The sequence below is a fragment of the Ornithorhynchus anatinus genome, chromosome 8 (genome assembly GCF_004115215.2).
Source record: "Ornithorhynchus anatinus isolate Pmale09 chromosome 8, mOrnAna1.pri.v4, whole genome shotgun sequence".
Lineage (NCBI taxonomy): Eukaryota > Metazoa > Chordata > Mammalia > Monotremata > Ornithorhynchidae > Ornithorhynchus > Ornithorhynchus anatinus.
This window is the reverse complement of record NC_041735.1, coordinates 53,775,698-53,798,381: the sequence shown is the minus strand read 5'-3', so window position 1 is coordinate 53,798,381 and position 22,684 is coordinate 53,775,698. Positions and strand designations below refer to the sequence as shown.

The 22,684-nt window shown below is 42.7% G+C and overlaps 1 protein-coding gene and 1 non-coding gene across 7 annotated transcripts in view; one reads left to right on the top strand and one right to left on the bottom strand.

Moving 5' to 3' along the window:
• Positions 1-22,684, top strand: part of CREB5 (cAMP responsive element binding protein 5) — a 369,622-nt gene that overhangs the window by 258,944 nt on the left and 87,994 nt on the right. The window lies entirely within an intron of this gene.
• LOC114814010 lies at positions 11,081-11,218 on the bottom strand. Its single transcript, XR_003761753.1, has one exon. It is a non-coding gene; the product is annotated as a small nucleolar RNA SNORA7 (small nucleolar RNA).

Below are 22,684 nucleotides of genomic sequence, written 5' to 3'. Positions count from 1 at the left end.
GCATGTAAATCCCATTAAGTGTTAATAGGAACAATACACATTAGGCCTCCACACAAACAGTAGCAAGACAGACTAATCTATCCCAATGAAAATGTCAAGTGTTGTGATGAAATTGAAAAGATTCATTCAGTTTTCTAGTGGTTACGTTTCATAAACGTGTAAGAATGATTTTCTGATTTAATACATGACTTTTTCTTCCCTGGCACTGTTTTTGGTATTTGCTCATGAATTTTGCCATAAGACACTCTATTCTTTTATTTGCCAGCTAATGGAGTAAGTACTACCTATATATTTGAGAAGGTTAAAGGTCAAGTCTGGCTGTTAAATCCACACCCACAGAGTTCAGGAAAATCTCTGGGTGTGTAGCAGAAGGAAACTCAGTGACTCTGGTAATCCAGTGTAGGTTGATGATTCCAGATTTATTGTTACCCCATCTAAAACCACACTCACTCAACAGTCAGAAGTTGACCCGAAGCAGGAACAAAGCCCAAAATACTGGCTTCCCCAGCCAAATTATAAAACCTGTGGTCAAGAGGTCTCCCTCCTCTGTGCCACACAGTCACAGTGACATGCCAAATGGCACCAGCATCCGCAGTAGAACTCGTTAAATCTTTTTGGAATAGGCAGATGTTTTTTCAACCCAAGTCATGCCGAGCCAAACCAAATACTTCTTGGCAGAGTAAAGTCCATACTGGCATCTGTTTTGAAGACCAAAGTTAATACAGTTTACTTTTTTTTTTAATGGAGCTGGGAGGATCCTTAAGCAAAAAAACAAAATCAAGTTATGATTGCATATGGTAAGACTTCTGCGCCACAGTGTCAGATGAAACTCTCTAGATTGGATTATTTTGAAATATGTGTAAGCTCGCTTTGTTTGAGTTCTGTCCTTTTGAGAGATCCCCAGGCAAACACCAAAAAAGGGTCCAAGCTGGACTGTCTGCCAAGGTTGTCTCTCTTTGAGTTCTACGCCACATCTTTTCTTCAGAGCATCCTGCCTCTGCTTACTCCTGTTTTTCCCAGCAGGAGAGGAAGTGTTCTTGAAGGCATAGCGTTATGCGTTTAGTAAAAAATGTGATGTCATGAGGTGCTGCTGAATCTGGTTCAGTCGCTTAAACAGGGATATGATTACTGCTGTAGTGGATAGAGCACAGACCTGGGAGTTAGGAGGATCTGGGTTTTAATCTAGGCTCAGCCACTTGTCTCCTGTGTCTCCTTGGGCAAATCACTTCACTTCTCTGACCCTCAAATTACCTCATCTGTAAAGTGGGGATTAAGACTGTGAGCCCCACGTGGGACAACCTGATTACCTTGTATCCACCTCAGCACTTAGTATGGTGTCTGGCATATAATAAGTGCTTAACAAAATAATAATAATGATAATGGGTATTTATTAAGTACTTACTATGAGCAAAGCACTCTTCTAAGTGCTGGAGAGATATAAGCTAATTAGATTGCGCATGATACAATTATTACTATTATTATTATTACACTCTACCCTGTTTCTGCTCAAACCAGAGGCACTGGGTATAGCAGATCTGGAAGAGGGTAGAATCACTAAACTCTATCCCTCCCCTGCCACACTAACAAGTCATTGACCATTTCTACCCTAGTTGAGTCAACACTTGGAAAAAAACCTCACTCTACATAGTGCTCTCCACATTGGATTTTTATCAAAGAGTTGGCGGGGGCTATTATTTTCATTGGTAACAACAAGTCTGCTTGAAGGGTAACATAAAACCATGCTTTCCGTTTCCATCAAAGGGGCCACAAAATATGGAAGGCCAGAAAGGCTTTGGAGTGCTGTCCCATCCCTTTGATTAGGTTAGCAAATGCAAATGATTGTCACTCTAGCACCTGCTTGTGTCTAATATGTTCTGTGTGTATAATGCAGATTAGTAGTGTAGAATATGCCACAAAGAATAATGAGTAAAATTCAATTCCATATTCGTTTAACTACTGCCAGAGGGAAAAAAATGCCAATAAACTGAACCCAGAGAAAGCAAAAATGGTGGGTTTTTTGTAATTTTGAATCATAGGCTTTGTGAGGAGAAAATATCCCACCAAGTAACATTTGTATACATTTCTCAGGCAATTTGTGTTTTCAAATGGAACAACTAGTGTTTACCATCTACCAACTTCACAGTATTTTTAAAGGACTTTGAACTCCTTAAATGGAAGACGACCCATATGAAGGACGAAGTATAATTTTTTAAAGTATGGAAGAGGAAAAAAAAATCCTTCTTTGTTTTAATGAAGGCAAGGGCCAACCCAGGTTTCTCTCAACTGTCGTCTTTGTTGTTATATGCCTAATTCTCTTCCTGTGTAAGACTGGAATGGATTCCAGATTTCATCAAAGACTCTTATTTTGCTATTTCCAAGGACTTTCTCCAGAGGTCACACGTGGGCTGTTGTATTGACTACACTCTTTGGGGTAAAGTTTCAGAGCACCCCACACTAGGCTACAAGGAGTTCAAGAAAAATGCATGAATTGCCATCTGCCCGCAGCTGCATGTTCATTCTAGTGCAGGCAAAGGGGCGAGAAGCTTCCATTTCATCTTTGTCTTCACCCTTTTAAGAGACCCATCTTGAATCTGGGTTAAAGTCTAAAAGTGACCATTTAGCTTCAATAGAAAAGATTTCTAAAATAAAATGGCAGTGATGGCACAATTTAATGAAAGCCCCCTCTCTGATTTAGGCATTCACTGAAAGCACTTGCCAAAAATCAGGGAGCTATACTGTGCAAAACCAGAAAAATACATATCTTCACAGTTGATACTGTAACCCAGGTTTGGAAAAAGCCAATTTATGAATGAATGCACTAAACAGTAAACTCATTATAGATTAGTACTTCAAATGGCGCATTTTAATCTGCTTTAGCCAAATCTGTCAGAAGAGATTATGTGACAATTGTGACAGTTTATATAATATCGAATCGCAGAAGTGAGTGAATGAGGAAATCTCCAAATCAGTGTTGGAGTCAGGTCAGTTTCAAGGATATGAGAGTTTAAACCTCACCCAGAAAATGAAACCACTTTCCCATCAACCTCCTAAGGTTGTTAGGTATATATAGTGCTTTTGTTTTCAGAAATTCTCAAGAAGCAGCATGGCCTAGTGGAAAGAATACAGGGCTGGGAGTCAGAGGACCTAGTTTCTAATCCTGGCCTCACCACTTGTCTGGTTTATGACCTTGGCAAGTCACTTAATTTCTCTGTTCTTCAGTTTCCTCACCTGTAAAATGGGGATTAAATCCTCCCTCCAACTCAGGCAATGGGAGCAGAACAGCTCTGTTCTAACCAGTTGGTATTTTCCTAGGGCCCACCTGACCACACCCTTCATGGTTCCACAATTATTAATCAGAATCTCCTCCTCCACTTTGCCACTACAGCACACCCTCTACCACAGGCCAAAAATAGTGCCAGGCCTCCTGGGGAGAGGAGGGCATGCATATGACCCTAGGAGTTTGAGGAGGGATTATGTGTCCCCTGGTTTCTAACGCTTATGGCCCACCCATGTCTGAAACTGCCTCGATTTTGTTGATCCCACAGTTTGGAGTTGGGGGCTCTGAAGTGTAAGGTCATTCTTTAAACTTTCCCCTTTTCTTCACTTGCCCTACCTAGTTGTTGGCTTGTCTTCCATCAGCTATAGCATTTACTGAGTGCCCAACCTGTGAAGAACACTGTTCTAGATGCTTAGGAGTATGCAATAGAAATAAAAGAAGTAAATGTCGCCTATTGCTTCAGCTACTGTTGATTTGACAAAATGAATGAATAAGAGTTTCATCATCTCCTCTCCCTGCCATTTCCCCATTCCCTGGCAAATCGAAATAGCCGATACAGGGCAAAGCAGGGGGAAAGAGGGAAAAGTAAAGGACCTGGTTGATCTACAAATGGATAATAATAATCCATTTGTAGATTATCATTCCTTCAATCATTCATTCAATTGTATTTATTGAGCATTTACTGTGTGCAGATCACTGTACTAAGTGCTTGGGAGAGAGCAATATAGCAGTAAATAGACATATTCCCTGCCTATAATTAGCTAGAAATTGATCACTCCCCATGTCTATTTTGGAATGGTGCTCATGAATGATGTCTCATGGCACTACTGGATTATTTTTAGAGAAAGGGGCCACGTCTGGCTCAGGGCCAGGGTGAGACTCTGGCAGATCTTGTAAATGGAAGCAGGGGTCTCCAGATCATGTTCTCCTCTTCCTGCCCCTAACTCGTCCATGTTCTTCCCTCCTTGCCACTGTTGAGACGGCATTTGGATGAGTGTGGCTTCATGGCAGAATTATGGTATAGAGTAGTGGGTGAGAGAAGGACAGTGTTGCCCTGTTCAGACAGTCAGTCAGTAGTATTTACTGAGTGCCTACAGAGTGCACAGCACTAAATGTAATAAGCTCTTGAAAGAGTTCAACAGACACAAGGCGTGTGTTCCCTTCCATCAAGTGGCTTATGCAGTCTGCTATGAGGATGTTGGGTCTTGGACAAATCAGACATCCAGAGGATAAGAAATTTTCCTTGAGGAAGAGATTTTATCTACCAACTCAATTTTAGATTGTAAACTCCTTGTAAGCCAGGATTTCATTTACCACTTGTTTTGTACTTTCCCAAGCACTTTGTGCAATATTCTGCACCCAGTAAGCACTCAATAAATGATGATGATAATAGCATTTGTAAAGTGCTTACTATGTGCCAAGCACTATTCTAAATACTGGGGTAGATACAAGGTAATCAGGTTGTCCCACGGGGGGCTCACGGTCTTATCCCTGTTTTACTGATGAGGTAACTGAGGCACAGAGAAGTTAAGTGGTTTGTACAAGATTACACAGCAGACAAATGGCAGAGCCAGGATTAGAATCCACGTCCTCTGACTCCCAAGCCCATGAGGCCATGCTGCTTCTGATTGATTGATTGATTGATATGACTGATTGATTGATACTTCCCCAAGTGCTTGTACAGTGCTCTACATGTAGTAAGTGCTCAATAAATGCCATTGGATCAATCGCTTGATTGATTGAATACTAGACAGGCTTTCAGGAAAGGGATGGTTGAATTTTCACTTCTCATGTGGATAGGAGACTACTGATTTCCAGTTACCCTTACAGTCTTCCTTTATTTGGAACTTAGGACGTCTGAGTCTTTTGCTTTGATTATCGAACTAGATGAACAAGTGAATGGGTGCTGATAAAGTGGAACTGAGAATTCCCTTCTTGAATCAAAGCTACTTGCTGTTGGTAGACCAGCAAACCAAAATGGTAGCGGTTGTGAGAGCACACTGTTCTTGCATGTTCATTATGTGTTTGTATTTAATATCAAAAGGGGTGTGTTGGGTGTGTTTGTTTTTTCCTTTCCTTAATTATCCTTCTGTGTTGTGTAGGGCTTATTCTACCCCCTGGCCATGAATCGCAGGGCAGTGTGACCTGAGAAAATTCCACCATTTGGTGCAGCTGCCCTGAAATGCATGCACACATAGAAACAACTTCCCCAGTCATCTCCCCTCTGGTGCTGCTCTGTAGAAAATGTGTTTCCCCCAAATGACCCTCAGGCCTCAATACACTAAGAATTTAACGAACAATTGACCTAGAATCAAAAATCTTTCACACTGTAAACTCTGGGAAAAGGCAGAAATCTCTTCTCTCTTTTAAAATGCTTTGCAGAATCTCCCAGAATGCAGGCTGTCCTATACACTTTGCGGTACTTAGCTATGAGAGCGGACCAATTCCAGCAACTCCTAGATGGGCAACCGCTATGCAAGCCATTTCACAATGTAAGGGTGATTTAAAAGCCATTCTGTCAGGGTCCCAAGAGTACAGTGTGTCATTTCCACTCATACACCGCAAGTGGTATTACTCACCACCCAGACTGTGAAGTTACTTGACCTCATTTTGCCATGATGGAACCTCCCCAACCCTGGTGCAGAGGGCAAATGCTCTTAGCTACCACTGGAAGTTGTCCCAGAGTTGCCTGTTCTACTGGAAAGTGCATGCACCTGGGAGTCAAAAGACCTGGGTTCTAATTCTGCTGGTGTGACTTTGGCCAAGTCTTTTAATTTCTCTGACCCTCAGTTTCCTCATCTGTATAATAGGGATTAAATAAATGCTCTCCCTTCTTCTTAGACTGCAAGCCCCAGTGGGAGCAGAGACTATTATTTTGTATCTTCCCTAATGCTTAGGCCAATGCTTGGGACTTTATATTTTTATTGTTGTTATAAAAAATAACAGATTCCAAGGGGTTTGGCTAAACTCACTGTCAAAAGGACCATAATGGGTTTATAAAAGTGATCTGGAGGAAAAATTGAGGAATATTAGGTGGCCCATCCTCATCCATTATGAAGATGTTTAGAACAGTCATTTTGCCATTCCTCCAAGCATTCTCTTGCCACTATCCTTCGATCAATCAATAATATTTTTTTGAGCACTTCCTGAATGCAAAGCACTCAACTCAGCACTTGTGAAAATATAACAGAAGAAAAGTCACATTCCCTGGCCTGAAGTTACTTCCTAGAAGAAACAATAATTGCTCAATAAATATGGAGAAGCAGTATGGCTTATTGAAAAGAGCCATGGGCCTAGGAGTCAGAGCTCCTGGGTTCTAGTCCCAGTTCTGCCACTTGTCTGCTTAGTACGAGAAGCAGCATGGCATATTCATTCATTCATTCGGTTTTATTGAGCGCTTACCGTGTGCAGAGAACTGTACTAAGCACTTGGAAAATACAGTTCAGCAACAGAGACAATCCTTACCTAACAGTGGGCTCACAGTCTAGAAGGGGCATAGTGGCTAGAGCACGGCCTGGGAGTCAGAAGGTCATGAATTCAATTCCCAGCTCCACCCCTTATCTGCTCTGTGACCTTGGGCAAGTCACTTCACTTCTCTGTGCTTCAGTTACCTCATCTTTAAAATGGGGATTGAGACTCTGTGAGCCTGATGTGGGGCAGGGACTGTGTCCAACCCGGTTTAACTTGTATCCACTCTAGTGCTTAGTACAGTGCCTGGCACATAGTAAGGTGCTTAACAAATACCACAATTATTATCATTATTATTGCGACCTTGGGCAAGTCTATTCACTTCTCGGTGCCTCATCTGTAAAAAGGGGGTTGAGACTGTGAACAGAGACTGTGTCCAACCCGATTAGCTTGTATCTACCCCAGTGCATAATAAAGTGCAGATAGTAAGCACTTAACAAATACCATTAAAATAATTGATTGATGGACAGAATGAGGGGGTAGATGAATTGGTCTGATGGAGCGGCCCAGTATTGTAATTGTTTATGTTCTATCCCTAGCAAACTAAGAGTTGGGAGCCAAAGACTAAGAATGGAATTTGAGCTCAGTTATTGTTATTCATGGAGTAAAAGCAATGCCACTCCTGTTACTGTTAAGGAACTGCACAGCTAGGTCCTCTTTCCCTGTGCTGAAAGCATATCCCTATATATGCCTTTGTCCCTGCATTTTGCACTGTGGAAAGCAAACTTTGGAATGTGATCCTGATCTTCTCTTACAAGAGCTCTGTGGGTGAGTGATTGGTGTTGTTGATAAAGTTACTGTCTTGTTTTTATTTCTGTAAAATAGGTAAAGTCACCAAATGGTTGGGGGTGAGAAGTGGCAGGGAAAAATGGCAGTAGGGAACCAAAAGCAATTAGTGTAGAAAGAAAAGTGTTTTAGAGGTAAACAGCTCCAGTTTAAACTTTGTGGTTGTATGGGAGACGAACGTAGTAAGCAATATAAGCGCTAGACTTCTGTTCAAGTGCTAAAAAGAGGAAAATGTAATATTCACTCTTATAAAGTCTGAGATGTGAAGCAGAGATTCAGAAGAGGGCAGACCCTTTGCAGGCCTAAGTGCAGCTTTACTGAAGCGAAGTCAGTGGAAATGAATTCTTCCTTAAGCCCTCGGAGGCTTGACATGTGAAACAGAATAGAGACCTGGTTTAATTAGTCATACAGGCTATGAATACATGCGGAATATTTGATCTCGTTTCTATCAAATGCATACAAATTGCCTTGTCTGCCTCACCACCAAGAGTAACGATGCTTAACAGTTCTCTTCCTTTGTGTCATTTTATTCTATAGTGATCTTATCTGGACTCTGGACTAGAAGAGCTAGGGATTTTTGATTGTGTTGTTAGTGAGTAGTGGCTAGGCACAGGGCTAACAAAAATGCCTTTATCCTACTGGGTATTGAAATATCTTTCCCGCCTCCTCTCCCCCACACTGTTCCCCACTAAACACACACAGACACACTCACACACAGACACACACACTCTGTTTTCTCCTAGGATTTATTGTCTTTGTAGTTCTGTTTCTCTCTTTCTTGCAGTGTCCACCCTGTTTTGGAAACCATAGCAATAAGGGAAATACAATCCCAGTATTTGCTCATTCCTTCTATCGTCTAGCCCAGTGCCTTCGTTACTGAATCTTGTTTTCATGTTTGTTGAAAGTTTCTGAACCTAAGTCAGATGCATCTGTTCGAGTCTGGTGCAGAACACTCTGTCTCGAACAAAGTTTCAGACATGTCATCTTCTTGGTGGGTTTGTGTGTGCATGTGCACGCATGTGTATGTCTAACTGCCTTGGGTCCTGGCGGTAAATAAACTCCTTGTGGCAGAGAAGCCAGGATGAAAGGAAATTATAAAAAAAATCGCTGTATTACAGGGAAGTTCTGCTGTACAGAGATATAGTTTAATCTTTTTCTTGGAATTTGTGCAGCTTACATTTTCCAAGTTTTTTGCTAAGCAAGTTTGCTCTGCTCTTTGGGATAGCTCTGGTTGGGTTGGCATTTCTGGGAGATGTTTGGAGGGGCTCCTCTTCACATGAGTACCCTGGGGAGGTGAGGGGTAAGAAGTGGAGAGAAATGGAAATAAACTAGAAATAAAGCAGATTTTCTTCCCCGCTGCCTGTACTTTGGAAATTACCTTCTCCCCCGTTAAACTCTGTAGCAGAGCTCTATTTCAGTGTTTCTTAAACTGTCATATCACTGAGTTTCCAACAGATCATGGCGAGCAGAGCTTCAGAAAAAGCAATGGCTGTTGGATGGGTGGCATGAAGTGGTTCATTTGCATGAACAAGACCTTCCACTGGATTAACACTCATTCTGCTTTTTTACCCATCCTTCACCTCATCTTTTATCACTGCCACATCATCTCATTATCTGCCTGGCCCTCTCCTGGGGGAAAAAAATAAACCAGAAGCAAAGATGTTAATATCACGCCTCACAGATTACAAACTCCTTGAGGGCAGGGGTTTGTGTCTACTATTCATTCATTCATTCAATAGTATTTATTGAGCGCTTTCTATGTGCAGAGCACTATACTAAGTGCTTGGAATGTACAAATCAGTAACAGATAGAAACAGTCCCTGCCCTTTGACGGGCTTACAGTCTAATCGGGGGAGACTAGTCCACTTTAATATCTGTCTCTTTGCCCCCAACATTTTGTAAGTGCTCAATAAATACCATTGATTGATTGATTACTAACTCCTGTGTATGTTATACTTTTTCAAGTGCTTAGTAAATGCTGTGCACATAAGTGCTGAGTAAATACCATTGACTACTGCAGCAGGGTCTGAGAAGTAGAAGACCTGGGTTCTAATCCTGGCTGTGCCACTTGCTTGCTGTGTGACTTTAGGCAAGCCACCAAATGTCTCTGGGCCACAGTTTCCTCTTCTGTAAACTGGGGTTTGAAATCCCTGCTCTCCATCCCTCCCTCATGCTCTCCGCCTGCTTGGAGAAGCATTGTGGTCCAGTGGATAGAGTATGGGCCTGGGAGTCAGGAGGACCTGGGTTCTAATCTCAGCTCTGCCACTTGTCTGCTGTGTGATCTTGGGCGATTCACTTCTCTTCTCTTGGCCTCAGTTCCCTCATCTGTAAAAGGGAGATTAAGACTGTGAGTTTTATTGGGACAGGGACGGTGTCCCACCCTATTATCTTATATCCATCCCAGTGCTTAGAACAGAGCTTGGCATGTAGTAAGCACTTAACAAATGCCATTATTATTACTGTTATTATTATTTAGACTATGAACTAACTGCATGAGGGACAAGGACTGTGTTCAACTTGATTATCTTGTACCTTCCTCAGTTCCTAGCACAGTGCTTGGCATATAGTAAGGGCTTAAGAAATACCATTGAATATCGTCATCATCATCAAATTTTGGTAGCGGGGAGGGGCGAGGAGGGGCAAAAGCTCTGAAGGGAATTCTCAATTAATCACCTGATGGTATTTTATGAACTTTACTGTGTGTGCAGAGCACTGTATTATGAGTGCTTGGGCGACAGAAATAGAGTTAGTAGGCAATGATCCCTGCCCTCAAGGATCTTAACAATATCCAGGGAAAACCATGGAGTGAAGTAGCTAAATTTTATTTTGTATATAGTAGTAAAAATCAGAAATTATCAGATAAGAAATGAGATTTTTAAGTCATTTATGATCCCCAAAATAACCACAGTGAAATCTTTGAAAACCTAAACTCGAATGTTTTCGATTTTTAGCTATCAGATCTTTTCTTATCCTATGAGGTATATCATTTACCAAAACCTCTCAGAGACTATGAAAACAAGTTAGCTGGAACAAGGTAGTAGCACAGTTAATATGGATTTCGAATATAATTTCCATTGACATTTATAGCAGTGATAAATGTTCTTGTGTGGAAAAACTGGCTTCTCATCCAGGACTAGGATTAAGTCACTTCCACCACAGTGATCGCACTTTGTGCTCCCAGTTCTTCTCTCCTCTTTTTCCACTGTTATACTGTAAGCTCTTAGATCATGTGTACCAACTGTATTGTACTCTCATTCATTCATTCAATCATATTTATTGAGTACCGACTGTGTGCAGAGCACTGTACTAAGCGCTTGGGAGAGTTATTGTTGTCTTATGCTGTCGAGTCGTGTCCGACTCATAGCAACGCCATGGACACATCTCTCCCAGAATGCCCCACCTCCATCTGCAATCATTCTGATTTTGTATCCATAGAGTTTCCTTGATAAAAATAAGGAAGCGGTTTACCATTGCCTCCTTCAGCGTAGTAAACCTGAGTCTCTCTCCACCCTCGACTCTCTCCCATGCTGCTGCTGGCCAGCACAGGTGACTTGCAGCAGACTGCCTTCCACTTGCTAAGCACTGCCCAAGCTAGGAATGGAATGGATATGCCTCTGCTTGACTCTCCTTCCCATAGTCGAGACTGGTAGAATACTGGAAACTCTCCAGGTGCGACCCTGAGAGGTGGCTTGGGGGAGTACAGTACAACAATTAACAGACGTGTTCCCTGGCCACAACGAGCCTGAGTCCAGGGCTCTCCCCAAAGAAAATGCTCGATAGATACCATTGATTGATTGGTTGATTGATGGCCAGAGCAGCTTCCTCATTTCTGCCTTTCCCGCCAAAATCTTTAGACCACCCCCCCACTGGTAGCGTGGCCCCGAGAGAGGGAAGTAAATGGGCCCACCGTGAGCCGTGGGGATGGTGGCAGGTTACTACACCGCCTCCTGGTATGTCCCAAGGCAAGTGTCTTGCCAGCCAACACTGAGGCAAGACCTAGTCCTGTTTCTTTTTAATGTAATTGATAAATATTTCTAAAAGTTACAGCTGTCCCAATGACTAGTTGATTAACCTCATCAGGGTTGGTATTTCAGTATTATGGTCTCTCCTGTCATTTTTCTATTCTTCTCTTAGTTTTCTTTCCCTTATCTTTCTGTTCTTCTTCTTGTCTTCCTCTTTCTCCTCCTTTTTCTCTTCCTTCTTTTCCTTCCCTCATCTGCCTTTGTCTTGGCTTCCTCTCCATTGTCCTCCCTCGCCTGCCTCACTTGTCTTTGGTTCCTCACTGTTTCCTCCATTGTGTCACCTGTCCCAGTCCCTGCAATCTCTGCCCCACTTCAACCCCCAAACTTTCCTTCATCTGAACCTTTGCCTCTCCAGGATGCCATGAAGCTATTCCCCACCATCCCTGGCCCAGCCGTGCTCATGAATTCACCTCTTCATCATCCTCATCCACCTAAGTTCACATCTCTGCTCCATCTGGCTGCCAGGCCTTTACTTCTTATATTCTGTTCTCTCCAACTCTATTCATCACCACCTTTGTCCACAGTACTCATCCCCACCCCCAATTCATACCTGCAGTTCTCCCAGCCTGTGCTGGCTTCAATCCCCAAAACCTCCAGCTCCTGACCCATGGCCTGATAGTTCTTCTCCTCGTCTCAGCTCTTCTCATCTCCCTCTGCCGTTGACCAGGGTCCATTTATGCTCACCCCAGCTCTGCCACTTGCCAGCTGTGTGACTTTGGGCAAGTCACTTAACTTCTCGGTGCCTCAGTTCCCTCATCTGTAAAATGGGGATTAAGACTGTGAGCCCCACGTGGGACAACCTGATTCCCCTGTGTCTACCCCAGCGCTTAGAACAGTGCTCGGCACATAGTAAGCGCTTAACAAATACCAACATTATTATTAGGTACAACAGAACTGATCCAGTTACTATAAGGCTGACCACACATCTCCACTTGTCTGGAAGAGCCCCAGAAATTTTTAGGTCATTATGACCAATTTTAGAAAAAAATCACAAATGATTAAACTTATTGACTTACTCCACCAGCTCCCAGCTATCTTTGCTCACTTGGATTGCTTGTACTGCCACATTCGAACTGGAGCATGGTCAGGACAGGATCTGTTGTCCTCTCCCAAGAGCTTAGTACAGAGCTCTGTGCATAGTAGGAGTTGAATAAATACCATTGTTTGATTGACTGATCCCCTATTTGTACTACTCCCCCTTCCTTGTGAGCATAGAGAATGGGGTAGATGGGAAATGTGGGGTGAAAGTCCCTTCACATTCCACAGTATACATACAACAAGTTCCAGAATGATATAGATCTTAAACCGGGCCTGTCCTCTGACTCCCAGGCCCATGCTCTTTCCACTAGGCCATGCTGTTAACCCTAAGGGATTATTCTCCAAAAGGAAGTGAAGCCCAGGACCCTAAGAGCAGACTGGGTTGTCGACAGTTCTGAATTCTATACATAGCTCAATGGCCAATCATGGACTTGTCATTTAGTCTTGCTGAATCTCAGTTTCCTCATTTATGAAGATAAGGATAACGTTTTGGTAGGGTTTAAAATAGCCGGCAAGAATAACGTGAGAAAATGATAGGTGACACTTGCTTTCCACCATATTCCTACCCTACAAGAGTTTGCAGCTTTTCAGTTACAGAGTCAGTATGTTCTGTGCCAAGGAGTCCCCATCTCCAGCTCAGGCATGAAAGTTTATAAAGGAAATAAGAGTAATAATGATAATTGAGATATCTGTCAGAGTAGCTGGGTTTTAATCCCAGATCTGCCACTTGTCTGCCGTGTGAACCTGGGCAAGTCATATAACTTCTCTGTATCTCATTCACCTCAGGTCTAAAATGAGGTTTAAATCTTCCTCCTTCTGATTTAGCCTGAGAGCCCCATAAAACAGGAATTGTGTCCAACTTGATTACCTTGAATCTACCCCAGTGCTTAGTACAGTGCCCGGCACATAATGAGTACTTAACAAGGACCATAAAAACCTATTATTATTGGTCAGTTATTTGAAATGACCACAATAAAATTATGTGGGAGATTCTTCCCAATTACTTGTGGTCTCCGAGGACACAACTCAACTTTCTAATTGCCCTCCTGAAATGAGCAGCTCATGGCCAACTGCTTTTTGAGATTCAAAGAAATATTTTTTTAACAACCTCTGATAGACCTCACTCTAATATGAAAAGTTAACAACTCAGAATGTCATAACTATCCCAAAGTGCCAAAGTATCACAATGAACCCAATGAGAGCTACCAAATTTTTAAAATACGAATGAAAGCTTAAAGCCAAAAATAGACTTCACTAGACCTGGACAAATTATTTTAAATTACATAAATATTTTTAATATGTCTGGCTTCTAACAGAACACTACTATATCCCTAAGTAAGACATTAACAACATCTTGCCAACATTTTGCTTTTCCTTTTTTCAAAATAGCTAGCATCATTCTGGGTTCAATGAAAGAGTTCCTCGAACACTACCTTTCGTTCTGAATGAATGCTATAGTCGAGAAGGTAGAACGAAACTCTGCTTCCACTAAAGGGATTTCCTGCTTCACCCATGTAAGGTTAAGAAGGATCTTTGTTCTGACTGCCAGCACAGTATTTAGAACTGCAATACCAGCGATAACAGAGTGTGAAGACCCGATTATGCTCTGATCTGATGAATGTGCCCAGCTGTTCTATAGGCCGGTTCGGGGTGTGTGAGAACTTTTGGATTGCTACAACAAACATGTTTATCTCACTCCATCATACAGTGAACATTATCTCTTGGGAATTCTCTTCAAGAGCAAAGCCAGGGCTTAATGACTAGTGGTGTATAAAGCTGAGAGTTTGCTAAGCTCCAGTTAAACAGGAGGCAGAGAAGGAGATGCTAAGAAAAGATAAGCTGAAGTGCAATATGTATTTCTTAGACAAAGGCTGTTTGTCACATATCTGCTAGTTCCCAGACAATTTGTTCCAAGGGATTTTATTGTCTTTTTTTTTTTTTTTTTGCATCTGGAGAAACCCTCCATCTGCCTGATTACCTGTCCATCCACCTCTCTGTGCCCTTTGTGAATTTCCCTATTCTTTGTTAGGAACCATTCACTTTCCATGAAGTGCTGCTAGTATCAGGGTTTGGAAATTAACTGAAAAGCAGTGGGCATGACCCCAAACTCGCTCATTAACATCTACTTAACGATGATGACTACCATTAACAGTAACAATAGGCAATTTATTCTGCTTGCCAATTCACACTGAATTCTCCATCTTCTAAATGGTGTTAGCCAGGATTAATCTGGCGGGAACCTTGATCCAAACTTGTTTGCATCAGATAACTAAATAAGGAGCTTGGGGGGATGAGGGGGGGGGGAGAGGGAGAATGGGGGGAGGGGTGTGTGTGTGTGTGTTTGGGGGAGGGAGGTGTTGAAGATTTTGCTGAGTGATCTGTAGTAGGTAGGGAGAGGATTTTTGCTCAAGCGCCATTGGTGGCTTCCAAAGGTCAGTTCATTCATTCATTCAATTCAGTCAATCATTTACTGAGCGCTTACTGCGTACAGAGCAGTACTAAGCGCTTGGGAGAGTACAATACAACAATAAACAGACACAGTCCCTGCCTACTGTGAGTTTACAGTCTAGAGGAGAGGAGACAATTAAAAATACAAATAAATTACATCTATGTACATAAGTGTTTTGGGGCTGGGAGTGGGGAAGAGCCAAGGGAGCAAGTCTGGGTGAATCAAAAGGGAATGGGAGATGAGGAAAGCCGGGTCTTAGTCTGGGAAGGCTTCTTGGAGGATGTGTCTTCAATAAGGCTTTGAAGGGGGGAGAGTTGATGTTGAGGTTGGAGGGTTTGAGGTTGGAGGGTGTTCCAGGCCAGAAGCAGGATGTGGGCCAGGGGTTGGCATTGAGATAGGCAAGATCAAGGCACAGTAAGAAGGTTAGCACTAGAGGAGAAAAGTCTGACAGCTGGGTTGTAAAAGGAGAGAAGAGAGGTGAGGTAGGAGGGGGGAAGGTGGTGGAGCACTTTAAAGCCAATGGTGAGGAGTTTTTGTTTGATGCGGAGGTGGATGGGCAACCACTGGAGGTCTTTGAGGAGTGAGGTGATATGTCCTGAACGTTTCTGTAGAAAAATGATCCGTTTTGTAGAAAAATGGACCGGAGTGGGAAAAGACAGGAGGCTGGGAGGTCAGCAAGGAGAGTTAGTGGTAGTGGTAGTGAGAAGCAGCGTAGCTCAGTGGAAAGAGCACGGGCTGGAGTGTCAGAGATCATGGGTCCAAATCCCGGCTCTGCCACTTGTCAGCTGTATGACTTTGGGCAAGTTACTTCACTTCTCTTTGCCTCATTCATTCAATAGTAATTATTGAGCGCTTACTATGTGCAGAGCACTGTACTAAGCGCTTGGAATGTGCAATTCGGCAACAGATGGAGACAATCCCTGCCCAATGACGGGCTTACAGCCTCGGTTCCCTCATCTGTAAAATGGGGATTAAGACTGTGAGCCCCACGTGGGGTAAGCTGATCACCTTGTATCCCCCCAGCGCTTAAAACAGTGCTTTGCACGTAGTAAGTGCTTAACAAATACCACCATTATTATTAGCAGTAGTAGTAGTAGTTCTAACTGGTGCACTGTAGAAGGCCCTTGCAAAGTACAGAATAACCAAGTGAAACATTCCCTGTCCACAAGAAGCTTACATTGTAACAGAGGAGACAGACTTAAAATGTTGTCAACTAGAATTGTCAAAACAAATTGAGCAAACATGACTGCTATGGAGGGTGTAATGTCCAGAAGCTTAGTTACCTCCTAAGAAGTTTATTGTACCATTTTAAAATGAACAGAAATTCAAAGTTATTGACCTTGGGCAATGGGCAAAGTTATTGGGCAATGAAGGGGCAACTGCCCCCAGGTTAGTGCGCTGTCTTTCTGATTGGCAACTGCCTTTCCATTTCCTCTCTCAGAAGCATTACTTCCCAGTGGTCCTCTGTGTGTGGAGTTGAAAGGTGATCCATCATAAAGGCTTCTGCTCCAGCCTATTTCTGGAGCCGTGGTGGTCTTTGGTAACCTCTTTGGTTCGCATCAACTCCAGGTGTTGTTTGCCCTCGAAATTAAAACTGGAGCACAGCAAGGGGTGGGGAGGCGGGGGTGGTGCCCTATTAAAGGGAGAAACATTATGAAGTAATGACATCCAGCCACAGTTCTGAAAGTGCCCCAGCAGGAACTCAGTGTGCGAACTAATACCAAAATCATTTCCTTAGTGCAGCTTCTCCATACAAAAGTGTCAGGACCAAAGCTTGTCCATTGTTCTCAAGGGGAGATGCTATCATCATCAACATTATCATCATCATCATTATCGTTATTCTGTGAACAGGCAGGAAAAAAAGAGTTATTTCAAATTCACCTCTGAGTCTCCACTGGTGGCCGGTCACTTTCAGATGTGATATTCCTTAAAGCAAATGTCAGAACAAGAGGAAAATAGGTGATGGACCTTTCTTTTCCTTTATTTATACTCTGACAAGACTGCAATTCAGTGTTCTGAATTACTTTTCCAGACTGGAGGTTGTGAGGATAAAAATGAAATAACTGATTTGAAGGCATTGGGACTATTTTTTAAAAAATTGTGCTACACTATCCCAATTCAAAATTATTATTAGCACTATGTTGATGATGATGAGAATGTTGATATTTAGTCACAAGAGGAAGACATTGGGTTTCCATCTAACATTCTGTCTTTTTTTGTATTATATGTTGCTAGCATCAGTTAAAACCAAACTGAGCAGATTTCAAATGATTTGTAACATTGCTGGAAACCCAAGATGAAATTAACCCCAAATAATTATATTTTAGGTTTTTTCACTGCTTCTAAATCCAATAGTGTTTTAAAGCTTATATATCCAAGAATATTTTAAGCCTTCTGTAGTTTCACAGATATGAACTTTTTAATTATTTAGAAACTTTACACACTTCAATTAAAAAGTACAAGCATAATTATCCTAGAAGTCAAAATTAGAGGAGACATCAATTATTACTCTCATTCATGTTTTTTTATAAATGTCCAAAATAATCACAATGCACTGTTCTCCCATCAGATGGATATGTTGTGACTTCTTGTCGTCAGAACAAGTGATTGTCTTTTTTTCCAGAACAGAATCAGAGAGAGCAGAAATAGGAGCAACCTGTTAAGTATGGGTCTAGTCAGTGTTGAGCAAATTGAAGTGATTCTACATGCTTATTTCATATTCAAAAGAGGACATTTAGACACTACCTTGTCATTAGTAAAATTAAGCACTTCCAAACATTTTTCTGGTAATCTAGATGGTGACTGTGTGGGACAAGGACCGTATACGACCTAATTATTGTGTATCTACCCCAGCTCTTAGTACAATGCTTGGCAAAAAGTAAGTTCTCAAGTAATATCATCGCTTAGTATTATTATTTACTATTATCATCATCAATCGTCATTAACCTGCTATCGAAATAATCCCTGCAGACTGAATTTGCTATGATCCACATTTAAGGAACACTGACCACTGACATTATATCCAGAATCCTTTTTTTTAAATAGTTTTTATTAAGCACTTACTGTGTGTCAAACTTTGCTCTTAGCACTGAGAATGATCAATTCCTTAGGCTCCAGAGAAAGTTCAAAGCTATTCACATTTCATATTTACATTGCACCCTCCACCATCATTTTTGCAAGCCTTTTATAGGCTCGTATGTTCTCCACAAGGGGAGGTAAATGCTATCATCTCCATCTGGAGAAATCGAGGCCCAAAGAGGTCCATCTTAATCCACGTAAGCCAAAACTCAGCAGCAGAGCTGAGATAGATTCTGGAGCTCCTAGGTTAGGCCTGCACTTGCTAACCAGGTTTCAGACTATCATATTTACCCAAAACCTGTAGTTTACAACATCGGGCATCCAGGCATGAGACTCTTCAGTGCCGTCATTCCGAAAACCAGAACGTTAACACCCCACCCCCACTCCCCACACGTGTATCCATTTGGTGTTTGGGCACAAAGTCTTCCAAGAGTTTAAGCCACAAGACACAGTGTGCCAGTAACTGACCCGTGAAGTAATTTGGGCAGCTATCTGCCCATGAGTTTCCCTGAGAGCTGTGGGGAGGGAGTGTGGGGTCTAATCCTCATCTGACCTGAACTTTAGTTAAACCAGGAGAGGATAGTAAAATTGCCCTGAGAGTCTGAGGCTGGGATGGAATTGTCTGCCTCAGTGTAGGCTTGTGCAGATACTGCCTCACCACTAGATCCATAAGCTAACAGTCCCTTCTTCAGGGTTGCCTCAGCAACAAAGAGGAGTCAGAGGTGACTACAGGGACCCAAAACTAATAATTGAGGGTAGTAAATGGTAGTAGAATCCCTCTCCTCACTTTGCCAGTTATTCCCTCCTCCCCCCCAAAAAAACACACACACACAAAAAGACTCTGGTTCTGACAGTCTGTTAGATACTGCTTAAGTGAAGCTCGTCATGGGTCTTAGGCAAACTTCCTTCCACTCCATGCCTTGATGTAAATTTTACTAAATATTTCCCTATTCCCCCTGCAAAAAATGAAAGCCATCTTTCCCCTTGCATCTGACGTTAAAAAATGTGCTATGGGGTCTTTGATTTCACTTAGAAGTTAGTCTCTAAGGAGATACCAAGCTTATTTTACACCAGTCCTTTAAAAACATTATGTGAAAGTTTCACCATTAATATTGGGATGCAAAAGTAAATTCCCTGTCTGCATGGGAGGAGAGAAATTTCCATTACATATCAGCCAGTCTATACCTCTCATTTATTATTTCATCCCTTTCAGTGCCACAAGAAAATACGTTAACGAGGCATCAGTCTCTACCTGTCCACTTTTACTCAGGAGGCCATTAGATCTGGCTTCCTTAGTAAATTATGCAATTAAGGAGCTATCACACCTGCTGAAATCTTGAGACAGGAAGAGTTACATTGCCTAACACACCAAAAAAGCTGATGGAGCTTAAATTGTAGCAGTTGTGTTACACAAGAGGGCTCGATTAAACCAAGCTGTCTCTTTCTAACTGGCCTCTGACATCCATTCTGCTTGCTGTAGCCTGTGTACCCTTTCTGGTCCTAATGAACATTAATTGATTAGCTGGATCTATGAGGAGCTGGAGCACTAGTAAGTACTCTCCCAGTGGGTACACAACTAAATAGTTTATGAGGTAATTAGTATTTTAATGTCTTTTCTAATGAGGCTTTTCAGTAATGAAATCTCAGGAGAAAACGTTGTTGGTTCATGTACATTTCTTCAGACACAACAGAAGGAAGGCTAATGCTGCTAAGAGATTTGAATGTTGGTTTATAAAATAGCTGTAGTAACTTGGGACTGAAAACAAGCCAGATTCCTCTTTATTTTTCTCTAAAACCAGATGAAGCTCTGTGCCCAATCCTCCCCTTCCATCGAGGCCCACTGAGCCCCATATGACACATGATTATTTCAATCTCCTGAGATTGCTGAAAAAATCCCTGCATCTCCATGGCCCAACAATAGTAACTGTTATTGTGATCCTAAGTTTGAAGGTTCAGATGGGTGTACAGTCTTCCCCTGCGTGCCATTATGGGGTAGGTTTGCTTCCTTTCTCCACACAACCATAAAAAATCTGAGACCCCCTCTCCCCATGCCCTCTGCCCTTCCCCCTGCTCTTCCCCCTGCCCAGTTGAGATCCCGTGTGACACCAACTGATTAAAACCTCGGTACCTTATTTCTGATCTATTCCCTACCCCCGTCGGGGAGAAGCCAGGCTGTATGGTGTCCTATGCTCCCATGCTTGAGGATGTAAGGAGAGCTCAATCGATCAATGGTATTTATTGAGTACTTACTGTGTACAAAGCACTGTACTAAGTGCTTGGGGAGTACAGTACCACAGAGTTGGTAGACGTGTTCACCTTCCATAAGGAGCTAACAGTCTAGACAGGGAGACAGACATTAAAATAAATTACAGATATGTTCATAAGTGCTAGCAGGGAGAGGGTGAGGTGAACATCAAGTGCTTAAAGGATACAATAGATCCAAGTGCCTAGATGAGGCAGAAAGGGGAGGGAATAGGGGAAAAGAGGGTTGAATCATTGAAGGTTTCTTAAAGGAGATGTGATTTTAATAATATTTTAATGAAAGATCTGCAAGTTGGAATCGGAATATGCTTCTGATCCCTTGGGAAACTACATTCAATATATACATGCATACATACACACTCACACACACCCCCATCCTATCTCGCCCCGCTCTAGTCTATTCTTCACTCCGCTGCCCGGCTCATCTTCCTGCAGAAACGATCTGTGCATGTCACTCCCCTTCTTAAACAACTCCAGTGGTTGCCTATCAACCTCCGCTCCAAACAAAAACTCCTCACTCTAGGCTTCAAGGCTCTACATCACCTTGCCCCTTCCTACCTCTCCTCCCTTCTCTCTTTCTACCGCCCACCCCGCACGCTCCGCTCCTCCGCCGCCCACCTCCTCACCATCCCTCGGTCTTGCCTATCCCGCCGTTGACCCCTGGGCCACGTCCTCCCACGGTCCTGGAACGCCCTCCCTCCTCACCTCCGCCAAACTGATTCTCTTCCCCTCTTCAAAACCCTACTTAAAACTCACCTCCTCCAAGAGGCGTTCCCAGACTGAGCTCCTCTTCTCCCTCTACTCCCTCTGCCACCCCCCCTTTACCTCTCCGCAGCTAAACCCTCTTTTCCCCCTTTCCCTCTGCTCCTCCACCTCTCCCTTCCCATCCCCACAGCCCTGTACTAGTCCGCTCAACTGTATATATTTCCATTACCCTATTTATTTTGTTAATGAATTGTACATTGCCTTGATTCTATTTAGTTGCCATTGTTTTTACGAGATGTTCTTCCCCTTGACTCTATTTATTGCCATTGTTCTTGTCTGTCCATCTCCCCCGATTAGACTGTAAACCCGTCAAACGGCAGGGACTGTCTCTATCTGTTGCCGACTTGTTCATTCCAAGCGCTTAGTACAGTGCTCTGCACATAGTAAGCGCTCAATAAATACTATTGAATGAATGAATGAACATGCACCCAAAAGCAAAAGCAGGAAGATTTTTACAAATTAATTCATTTCATGCCTATTAATGAATATGAGTGTGTGTAGCATATCGCTAAATAATGGCTAAAGTAAATAGCCAGTTAAATTTTTGTCTTGACCCCTAGAATGACCCAGATTTTAGGGAAAGGTAGTATATGGACTAAATGTTTCTTCATAGGGTCTGTTAGAGCCTTCTCCCCATGTCAGTCTGCCCTCCTACCTTACCTCACTGATTTCCAACTACAACCCATCGCACTCACTTCCCTCCTCAAATGCCAACCTCACCGTACCTAGATTTCTTCTTTTCTCACCACCTACCTCTCAACCATGTCCTGCCTCTGGCCTACAACTCCCTTCCTGTTTATTATGTCTGATGGACCATCACTCTCCTCACCTTCAAAAGCTTATTTAAAATCACATCTTCTCCAGGAGGCCTTTCCCCAGCAAACCTTTATTTCCTCTACTTCCTCTCCCTTCTGTGTCACTCTTGCATGATTCCTTTATTCACCCCACCCTCAGCCCTGTAGCACTTACATATATATCCATAGTATAGTGCTCCACACACAGTAAGCCCACAATAAATGAGGCCGATTGATTGATTGATCAGAGCCTGATATAGGTATCTATTCCACTAGATCAGATTGAGGGGAAAGCACCCAAGCAAGACTCATTTTAAAGGTCTGATTTAGTTGGTTAGCCTTGCCAACCTAAAGAGTCAAAGCTGACTTTTGTATTCAGAAAATATTTAGGACAGCAGAAGGGTATGGGGAAGCAAGACCATTCGGTATAGTGCTGAAGAAGTCAGAAAGGACCCAAGCCAGGTCAGACCCCTTTGAAGTTGAGGGACTTTCAGAAGGGAGAAACATGTACTGCAGGGGGAGGCCAGCTGGATGCTTCCTGAGCTCAAGGTGACCTCCTTGAGCATTCTCCTTTACAGCTTAATGCTTCGTTTTGAAGTAAAGAGGATCGGCGCCAGCATGTTACCCATATGAACATGCTGTAAAGTATCTCTTCCATCCTTCTTCCCTTTTGTCTAGAGAAAATGGCTGAGACACAAGCACACTGACATGGATGACAAAGTGCCTGTGGCCTGCATTGACATGG